Source organism: Martes martes, assembly GCF_963455335.1.
Source record: "Martes martes genome assembly, chromosome: 5".
In the NCBI taxonomy this organism is placed as follows: domain Eukaryota; kingdom Metazoa; phylum Chordata; class Mammalia; order Carnivora; family Mustelidae; genus Martes; species Martes martes.
This window is the reverse complement of record NC_137892.1, coordinates 120,883,027-120,894,394: the sequence shown is the minus strand read 5'-3', so window position 1 is coordinate 120,894,394 and position 11,368 is coordinate 120,883,027.

The following is an 11,368-nucleotide window of genomic DNA, read 5'->3' as shown; positions in this document are numbered from 1 at the left end:
ATGCAGGGCTCGATCCCAGTACCCTGAGATCATGACACCTGAGCCAAAGGCAGAGGCTTAACCTGCTGAGCCACTCAGGCCCTCCAACCATTAGGGTCTTAACCAGAGCCATCAATGCCTTAAGTAGAAGAAAATGAAATCACCTCTTATATTCTGTATGCACACCTCTAGTTTTAACCACCATTTCCAGGGTTCCAGGGTTGCTTCCTCCCCCCCTTTTCTAGTGAAGAAATTATCATTCATCCACTAAATATTAAAAGCATCTACTATGTGCCAAATATTATAACAAATTATGTTTGGAAAACAGAGATATCTAAGATATTAAGTACCTTGTGGTAAAAACAGGAGGCAGCATTCGTAGTGAACTCTTATATAACCAACTCCATGTGCCCGCTGTTTTACCGAATTTTTTTTAACTGATTTTTTTTAAGTCACAACCCTGTATTAGTTTCCTGTTGCTGTGGTAACAAACTACAAATTTGGTGGTTTAAAACACACAATCTAGGGGCACCTGGGTGGCTCAGGAGGTTAAAGCCTCTGCCTTTGGCTCGGGTCATGATCTCAGGGTCCTGGGATCAAGCCCGCATGGGGCTCTCTGCTCAGCAGGGTGCCTGCTTCCCCCCCCCCCTCTGTCTGCCTCTCTGCCTACTTGTGATCTCTGTCTATCAAATAAATAAATAAAATCTTAAGACACACACACACACACACACACACACAATCTAGGGGTGCATGGGTGGCTCAGTCCGTCAAGCTTCTGACTCTTGGTTTCGGCTCAGGTCATGATCTCATGAGTTGTGAGATCGAGCCCCACATTGGGCTCTGTGCTCAATGGGGAGTCTGCTTGAAGACTCTCTCCCTCTGCCCCTCTCCCCATGAGCTCATGCTCTCGCTCTCTCTCTCTCTCTCAGATAAATAAATAAAAATATTTTTAAAAATTTAAAAATTAAAAGAAAATAAAATGCACGGTATAGTTCTGGATGTTGGAAACAGGCTTCACTGAACTAAAATCAAGGTGTCAGCAGGGCTGTATTCCTTCTGGAGGCTTTAGGAGAGAACTTGTTTCCTTGTCTTTCCCAGTTTCTAGACACTGCCTGCATTCCTTGGCTCGTGGACCCTTCCATGTTCAAAACCAGTACCTTAGCATCTTTAAATCTCTCTCTCTCTCTCTCTAGAGAGGCTTCTCGAACTCTCTCTGACACTCCTGCCTCCCTCCTATGAGGACCCTTATGATTGTATTGAGCCCACCTGGACAATCGAGAATAATCTCTCCATGTCAACATCTTTGGGGGACCATTATCTGCCTACCACAAATACAAAGAAGTATGTATGATAATAATTATGATTATCTCCATTTCACACAGAGAAAAACTAAGGCACAGAGGGGTTAAACTCACCCAGATAACAAGGAAGAGCCAGAACTCTGATTCATATTCAGGAGTTCTGATCCACTGCTATTATTATTCACTGTAATTGTTCCTTTCAACCCAAATAGTTGCAGAATTTCAAGTCACCCAGACCTGGGCAAGTCACTTAACTATCCTGTGCCTCACTTTTGCCATCTGCAAAATGGAGCTAATGATTTTGTGTTTATGAACATTTGAGGTTACGCACATGATACCCCCGGCACATATTGGGTGATCAACAGGGGGCCACCATTTCTAAAACTGCTATTTGAGGTATAGAGACGGCAGGGGCCTGGAGACAGATACAGTGCCCTTGCAGGGAGTGGCGTGTCCAGGCCAAGGAGGAAATGCTCAGCTTTGGCTCAGAGGAGTTGAGTTTCCAAGTACAGCTGTGGAACTCGCAGTGAGGTGGGGGTCTTCTGCTGGCTGTTAGAACACAGGTGGTGGGGGGGACACTTAGCCAGGTTCAGCCATCTGGGGGAGTAAGTCTAGGGGCAGACAAGGCTGGAATATGGGGCTTTCATTGTGAATTGGTGGCAAAATAAGCAGATAAAAAACCTACTGTTCTCCCTGACTTCTTTCTCGCATCCTTAGCAAATGGCATGTCAGCTCATCCCCTCAAAATAAACTGTTGGCCAGGCCCCACTTTGAGAGCACATACTTGGGGAGCAACCACATACCCTAGTCCCCCAGAACTTTGCTGCCAGGTGTGATCTTCCCTTTGCCCCCTGCTGAGCTGACTCGCTGCAGGGGGCGGCTGACAACAGAAGGACAGCGGGATTTATCACTGCCCTAACTTGTCCATTTGTCTTCTGCTTGGAGGGTCCTGACAAGGGAGCTCCCAGGGACTGCACTGGAGCGTTACTGGAGTTCTTGACAGAGACACATGGCGGTGATTACACGCGGTGTTAGGCACAGTTACTACAAGGCGCCACAGCTCCGAGTCCTCTCTTGAGCACAGTCTCAAATTGACTCCACAGCCTCCTTTGCTTCCAACTCCTTCTATAAATTCTGTGTGGCGATGGAGGAGAAGTGGGGGGCACAGGAGGCCCAAGAAAGGGTTTCTTTTCCCCAAGGGCTGAGATGGGGGGTTTCCTCTGGTGGCACAATTGAATGGGGCAGCCTAGAATGACCTTCTTCATCACCAGACTTCTGTCCTAGGACAGGAGAGCATTCGTTCCTTGCTCAAGCATGAGACTCAAACCAAGAGGTCCCTGGGAAAGGGAGTATGGTGATAGTGTTGGAAGGCTGACAGCATTCCCCAAGATGAAGGGCAGAGGAAAAGAAGATGGTACCACAGAGATTGTCCCGGGTGTGAACCGCAAATCCTGAGCTATGGCTGGAGTTTTGTCGTGTCTCTGCCAGGTATGTATCTGGCATTTGCTCGCATACCACCACTGACAGGGGGCTCACTATTTCTCAAGGCAGCTTATTCCTCTCTTGGGCAGCTAGTGCTTCAGATGGAACAGGAATCTGCCTCTAGCTATGGGTCTTGGCTCAGACTTTCAGTCCACTTTCTCAACCACAGTGTTTCTCCAAGAGCTGCTTTATCTAGGAGAATCCTCTGGGGAGCGCATGTAAATGCAGATACCTGGGCCCAACCCCAACCTGGCAACCCAGAATATCTGAGGCAGGGGCCTGGGACTCTGCATTGGTAAGGGTGCCTTCTCGGCAACATGAGAGTTGTGGGTCCCTGAAATGAGTTGGAAGGGAGCCACGAGCAAAGAATGTCCCAAGGGAAAGCAGGGAACCTGGAGGACAGCCGCCCCCAACTTGTCAAACGCTGCCAAGGCTGGGGCTGCTTGGGCAGGAAGGCCCACCAGACAGGGAAGAACTAACCAGGAAATCCCAAATGACAGCCAGCACTTATGGGTACCCACCTGTGCAAACCTAGTCCAGAGGCTTTGACGTCACCCCTCCGTGTGCAGCCATGACACTGATCCCCACTTAACAAACAAGGAAACTGAGGTTCAGAGGGGTGGCTTGCCCCCAGAAATATATCCAGAAAGTGGCAGTGTAAGGTTTGACTCCACCCTTGTGACCACCTTCCAACAGCTTGATGGGAACCCCAGATCTAAGTCTCCCGAGACCCCGGCCTCTTCCTTTCTCTCAGTGAGCAGATGAAGTTGCTGTCGTTTAACTGTGGGCCAGACTTCACCCTGACCACCCAGCAAGAGAGAGAGCCCTTCTGGCCCTCTGGAGGGGCCCCGGCCAGTCCCCAGAGAGGCAGGGCTACCAGTGGCTTCGGCTTCCGGGTGATGATTCTGGCCCTGGGGAAGAGCGCAGCCCCTCAGGGAGCCCACCCGGTCATTCCTGCAGGCAAGCCACATGCCAAGCATTTGTAGGGCCTGAGCAAGAGTATCTCACATGTCTGAGGAGTTAGAAGTTACAAATTGAGGTAACAAACTGTAAAAGACAAACAAACAGACAAAAACAAACAAAAAAAACCCATGTTCTGTCTTACTATCTTGACAAATATTCTTTTGTTTGGGCCTGGCAGGCCAAGTTCAAATTTGAAATGTGAAGGAGCTCCTCGCCGCCTGGAGCGTGGCCATAGAGAGAGAGCTGTCCCCTGGCCCCATCTCCTGGCGCAGCCCCCTCTCCACCCAGGACTCTGTCTCATGCCCCAAAAGCCTCCCATCACGTGCGAACACCACAGCTGTCACATCCCAGTCCCGTCCACGTGCCCTGCAAACAGCTGTGCCTGGGTCCCCTCGGGCCAGGCAGATTCATTTGGGGAAGCTCTGCCGTGCCCTGCCTGCTGTGGACAGGGCCTCTGTCCCCCTGGCTTTGCCCTCCCTGTGCACCACAGCAGCTGCCGATCATGGGGACGGAGGTGGTCGGGGACTCGGGGCACTGCAGCTCCTTGGGCCATGTACATTAGTATGCCACTCAGCCACCGCGGGGGCCTGTAGTCCCTGCTCTCAGCCTGGCACCAGGCCTGGCAGCGGTGCCCGGGAGGCAGCCTCTCCCACAGCAAATGAAGCATGGGGCCAGGCAATGAAGTCTTGCTCATTGCTCCAGGCTGCAAATGAGGGAGACGGAGAGAGAGAAAGAGAATCTTATACTCCAGGCAGGGAAGGAGGTCACCTAGATCATGAGATCATAACTGCTTCACACCTCACCTGAAAGTTGCCTATTAAATCTTATTATCTTCGGATTTTTAAAATAGTATGATGCGTCTCACCGGGCGATGACATCAGCGGCCATCCTGCGTGTCAGTGGTGATCAAAGTGCCATCTGGACCAGCTGTGTCAGTTTCACCTGTTCTTAGGCCCCCGTCCAACTTCAGGAACCAGAAACTCGGGAGGGGGGCCAAGCCCTCAGTGTTTAACAAGCCCTCCAGCTGATTCAGATGCTCACCCAAGTCCACGAACCACTGATGTGGACGATGCAGAGTCGTTGATGGTTTCCGAGCAGAGTAGCGATTCTGTGAGAGCCGGGTGCATCAGTATGCATTCATTTAACATATACTTACTGAGAACCAAGCACTGCGTTAGGCACTGGGGGTTCAAGATCGAGTGTCTGTCCTCAAATGGCTCACAGCTGAGCTCAGGAGCAGGCAAGGAAACAGATCACAGCATGGGGAGGTGACAAATGCTAACATGGAATGGAGGAGGGACAGTGGGCAGTGGAGGGGTATCAGGCAAGGCCCCCTGGAGGCAGCACCTCCTCTCCAGAACCTGGAAGAGCCTGCATTGTCGGATACAGAGCAGAGAACAGTTAGCTGTTCCTGGGGACAGACTCTCTCCTTGACCAACCTTTACCAGGCCTCCTCTGAGCCGTCTTCTCAATTGGGCCTCGATCGTAGCACTCATCCTGCCTTTGGTCTGCCCAGCCCAGTATTAGCAAAGAATCCTTTCAGGTCATCCCCTCACCCAGAAGATCTGATCACCCTTGACACCTGAACAAATTCCTCATCTCTTACTCTTGCTGTCTAACCCCTGGACTTTAGCAAGAACCCTGTTAAGTCAGTGTAGCAAAATCCCCCTAACCTGAACACTTCCTCTTAGTAATTTTCCATCCGTTGACCCCCTCCTTGTGCTCATTGCCTATAAATCCCCAGCTGTCTTTGTTGGACTGGGAGCTGAGCCCTATCTCTCTCCTGTACTGCAAAACTCCTATTACATCAGTCCTGAATAGTTTTCCTTTCTGGTTTAACAAGTGTCTGGATAGATTTTTCCTTAATGCTGGATAAGGAGAACCATTGTGCACAGACTTAGAAGGAGAGAACATGGACCAGCTCATTGAGGCCCTTAGCATAGCTCACATGTTAGGGCAGAGTGTGAGTGAATTGTCTGGAGAAATAAATGGGTCTGTGAGGCTCTCCAGGAGTTTGGGGTTTGTCCTGTAGGCAGTGAGATGTAGGAGGACATTTTAAGCGGAAGAGTGACATTCTAGAGGTTTTCATTCTAGAAAGATCTCTCTGGCAGGCTGCCTCACAGAGTATGGATTGGAGAACCCAGGCCTGGAGCCCCAAAAGACCAGTGAGGAGACTGCTGTCCCCAGGGGAGAAGAGGGTGTGGACAGAGCTGGAGTAGGGCAGGTGGCTATAGGGAAGGAGACAGCTTTGAGATCAATTTAGAGAGTGGGCCACACATCAGAGTCACTGGGGAGAATCTTGAAACATACCCATGCCCATGCCCCCATCGGAGCCCCTGAATCAGAAACTCAAGCATCTGTATGTTTTAAAAGCTTCCCAGGTCAGTCAGCCGAAGCCAGAGCTGAGAACCACTGAGTAGGAGGTAAAGAGACCCAGCCTGCTGACAGATTGATGGGGGAGGACACGAGTGAAAGGAAAGAAAGAATGTGTGTATGTGTGTGAGTGTGTGTGTGTGTGTGTGTGTGTGTGTGTGTGTGTGTTGGGGGGTGTCCCCCAGGAGTCTGTGTGAGTCATCCGAAATGCCAGTCACTGCATTTCAGAAGGTGAATCATGAGTCTGGACTGGGGCGGTCAGGGTCTGAAAGCTTCATTCTCTTTAGGTACAAAGATACTGGGTTTTGAGGGGGTGGAAGCTCACATATGTGACCCATTTGATTGAAGGGATTGAATTCAGACTCATTCATTCAGGAAATGTGGAATTGCTGCTGGCAGAAGACCCCCCCCACCCCATTTCCCACGATGGGGAGATGGCCAGGGGCCTGTGGGGTTCCCCGGTGGCCTCCCTTTGGTTGACAGGACAGGCCCAGGTGTGCGAGCCCAGACAACCTTGCAGCCGGGTCATCTGCTGTCTCCGCTGGGGGAAGTGCTTCCTGACAGCTGCTCTGAAGCGATTCTCCTTCAATTTCCATTTTATAGCTCCTTGTTCCCTTCTCAGCGGGAGGCTGTGTCTCCGAAGAAGTCAGTCTGACATTGCGGCTGCGATTACCATGCCCTTCGCCTGGCTGAGATTTCTTGGTCATCTCCCACCGTTGGTGCTGTTAAGTTTCTCTGCATTGATTAGTTACCCAGATATCTATCAAGCAGCTGCTGGGTGCCCGTCACAGAGCTGGGTGTTACGGAGCCTGGGGATGGATAAGAAGAGCCACTTGGGATGGCCTTGCCATCACCCACTCACACGTGATCCCTCACAACCAATTAACACATGTTTGTAGAGTACAAGCAAGGAATTGAGGTGTGTATTATTTAAAACCCCAAAGGCACCCACAACAGAACTAAATATTGCAGAGTATCTATCTAAAATTGGAAGGCAGAAGGCAGGAGGATTAAGTGAGCTAAATCCTCATCAATCATACTAAGAAGTCAATGGATAATGTTCAGAGTTGATAAATCAAGGAATACAGGTTATAAGTCTTTGACAGGAACCACCAGAGTATGGTGATTAAGAGCATTTAGGTGTCTGGAATCCAGACCTGAGTTGAAATCCCATTTCTATTGCTTACCAGCTGTGTAGGACCCTGGACAGGTCACTTATTTTCTCCATGCCTTAGTTTCCCCATCTGTACAGTGGGCATAATAATGGTGGCTACCTCATGGGCTTGTGGTGAGCACTCATGGAAACAATGTACAGAAAAGGTTTAGCACAGGGCTTAGCACATGACAAGCCTTTGTTTTAGCCAAAGTTAACAAGAGAAATAGTTAAACAATGTTAGTCTGGGGGAATAGGACATGGTAGGGGAGGGATGGTTGCTTTTTATTATCAGTTCTCTGAATTACTTAATTTTGTAGCCATATGGGCACATTGCATTGCTAAAAATAAAATTTTAAAGTATATCTACACACTGGGTAATGACAGTAGAAAACTGGAGGCTTACTGAACTTTTCTGGCTTGAGTATCTCTGTTTTTGCCACATTCAAACTCCTCCTCTTTCCTGCCCTGTTTTCATCCTCCGTTTCCCTACCCCTCCTCTTCCCTTTCTTTTTGTTTGTTTTGACTGTCACTGGCTCTTAACTGATCTCAGTAGGGTTTGGCGTCTGTATTAAATTGTTAGGGCTGTCATAACCACATACCATGGATTCGGTAGTTTGAACATAGAAAATGCTTTTCTGGAAGCTAGAAGTCCAAGATCAGTTGTCTGTAGGCTTGGCTTCTTCTGAGGCCTCTCTCCTTGGCCTGTAGAGGGCCACCTTCTTGCTGTGTCTTCACGTGGTCTTTCCTCTGTGAGAGCATTCCTGATGTCTCTCTGTGTCCAAACTTCTTTGTATAAGGGCACCAGTCAGACTGGATTAGGGCATACCCCAAAGACCTCATTCTAACTGAATTACCTCCTTAAAGACCCTATCTTCAAATACAGTCACGTTCTGAAATTCTGTCCCGTGTTCCTTCATTTTCTTAGCAAACTCCTACACATCCTTCAGGATCCACCCAAATATCCCCTCCTCTGTGACCTCTCCTATATACCGCACAGCAGGATTACCATCCCTCTTCTGTGCTCTCACGGCAGCCTGTGCGTTCCCAATAAAACGCGTCTAGTGTTCTATCAAGGTTTTGCATACTTGCCTATGGGGCGTTTAAAAGCTTGTTAGTCATCTTTGAACCTTCAGTGCTTGGAGCAGGGCCTGGCCCACAATTTGTGTTCAATGAATAAGGGAATGAATGAATAACTGAATCTTTTCTGCTGTGGCATCAGCCCCTTTTTTTGGTTGCTCAGAAGGAATAGAAACCAATTTGTCACTCTGCTCTATGCGGATTAGTCACAGTTTAATCAACTACAGGGTAGTGTGATCTATTTACTGAGCAAAGTGAATGCTAAAAAACAATTCCAATTTTAAAGCTAAATTGTCAGTGCTTTCACACACTTACCCTGCCTCAATTCTTGGGCTTACTCCGGAGGCCAACTGATGCACTGGACTGAGACAGTGATGTAGGAAAGATGTTGTGGTCCAGAGACAATGGCCAAGAAGGAATTCTTGAGACATCTTTGGCACCAAAAGGTAAAGCATGGGAACAGGACCCGTGGACAGAAAGAGCTGTGTTGGGGTCACGAGGAGAGACCGATTATATATTTCAAGTTGGGAGGGGGTTAGGAATAGGGTAAGTCTGTGAGCCATTTTGGAAGCAGGGTTTTCAGGACCTTGAGGGGGCCAGCTGGTCATTTATGACTGTTTAATAAAACCTTAGTCATGAGACCCTTCAGATGTGTATCGGTGGGTCATAGGCTTCCGGGATGTTTGCCAACATATATCTTGGGGGTTAGAGGTAAAAGAAATTTCCAAAGCAATTTTGATATGTTAAAGTAGACTTACTGGATCCTGGGGGTTTTGCTCTTAGCCAACTATTAACATCGAGAGAGTTGAGTTCCTAGAGGATTGTCACTCTGCCTGTATCAAGGACTTGTCCGTGGGCTGTAGGCAGTAAGGAAATTTAATTTTTCTTTTGCATTTATTTCCCACGTCGGTAGGAGATCTGGGTTCTAGTCCCCACTCACTTTCCTCTATGGATTTGTGGAATCTCCTCACGTTCATAATGAAGGGGCTGGGCCAGGGGCTCCTGGTGGCTCAGTGGGTGGGGCCTCTACCTTAGGCTCAGGTCATGATCTCAGGGTTCTGGGATGGAGCCCTGGGTCGGCCTGGCTCCGCGGGGGGCCTGCTTCCCCCTCTCTCTGCCTGCCTCTCTGCCTGCTAGCGATCTCTCTCTGTGTCAAATAAATAAATACATAAATCTTAAAAAAAAAAAATTACTGAAGGGGCTAGAGCAGATCAGGAGTTGAAAATTCCAAGACCCACAAGTGCCATAGTAACAACTTGGCTCAATGACCCCTCAGCCCCCAGCTTGTTATGGCCATGCAGGAAAACAGGCCCATGGTTTGCCAGATCTTGCGATCTTTAAGAGAAACTGGGAGGGTCGATTTCTATACAGAATGAGTGATTAAAAAAATATATCGCATGGGTCTAGTATGTGAAGAGTCAGGTGCCCTCCTACATCGTTGGTATGAGTGCAAAAGGATTCAGCCCTTATGGGAGGGAACTAGGGTTTATCTTTTGAATGAAAGGAGTGGTTACGTTTGATCCAGCCAATCCTACCTCTAAGAATTTCTTCTCAAAATTCACCTCCCTGTTAACAAAGGAGACCTACACCAGGTTATTCACGAAGGCATTACTTTACTAGCCTCTGATGCAAACAACTCCAAATGTCCACCCATAGGGGACTGTTTGAACCCTGCTTTATTCACACCAAGCAGTACTTTGCAAGTGGAACACAGAATGGGACAATCTCTATGTATTTAAATGGCGTGATCTCCAGAATCATTTACATGATAAAAGCAAAGTGCAACACAGTGAATAGAAAAATGCTCTTCAAACTTGAGTCCCCCAGCTGAAAGAACGCATTTGCAAAATGCACTGCACTGCTTCCTTCCTAGCTTTCTCTGCAGCTGGAGGTATGGGTCAGCTATGTGCATGTGTGCCTGTGTGTGTTTGAGCTTTTGTTGTGTAGTTCATTTAGGTCTCCCATAGTAAGTGGCAGACTTCCTACAGGGACAAGGACTGCCCAGAGAGCCATTGGCAAAACCAATGTCTTAGCTGATCACCCAAAAGGAGTCACACTGGTGTAACTTGCCAGAAAGAATCTTGGACTTTTTCCTCGACTTGGATTTCCATAGTATTAGGTTCTAATACCAGCTCTGCATCTTACTGCCATGAGGACCTTTCTCCTTCCTCCCACCTAATACAGTTGTTATTTGTGTGTTCATGCTTATAATGTCTTTTCTGCCTCTAGACCGTGAGTGCTGCGAGACTGTGGATTTATCTGTTTGCCCATCATGGAATCTCTAGCACTTGCCATACTGCCTCGTATGGGGTAGGTTCTTAATATCAGTGGAATGAATGACTAAAATGAATGGGTGATGTACGTAAAGAAGTTAGCAGAATGCATAGAGATGGGGAAGTGTTCTATTACAGAGAGTAGCAGTTCACTTAATGTTAGGATGAAGGTGATGACAAGGTGTGTGACTTTAGACAAATGAAATCCCTGAGGCTCAGTTTCCTCATCTGTGTCATAGACCCAATAATACCTCCTTCTAGGTGTCGATGTGAGCATTGATAAGATAACATATACCAGTCACTCAGTGTATGGCTTGGCACATAAGAGATACTAAGTGGTGGCTATGATTAGAAAAACAGTGTAAAATAAACAGAAAAATCGGGCAAACCCTTGTTCGATGGGAAGGGTCAAGAGCATTCCAAGAAGAGGCTGTCTTGCACCTTCCACTGTCCTCCAGCTTAGGGTAGCCCTGTCCATTCTTCAACAGGTGCTGGCTGAGCAGACACTACACGCTGGGTACCAGGCCAGCTGCTAAGTGCAGCCTCGAGAAACAAGCAATTAATGACCCTGAGTTTCTTGCTGGGGTGATGAACATGTTCTACAATTGTGGTGGTGGGTGCGCATAAGTGTGTGAATATACTCCAAACAACTGAACTGTACACTTTAAGTGGATGAGTGAAGGTAGGACACGTGAGTTCTATCTCAATAATGCTGCTCTTCAAAACAAAACAAAAAGGAAGAAATGAACAATAGACTTGAGTCT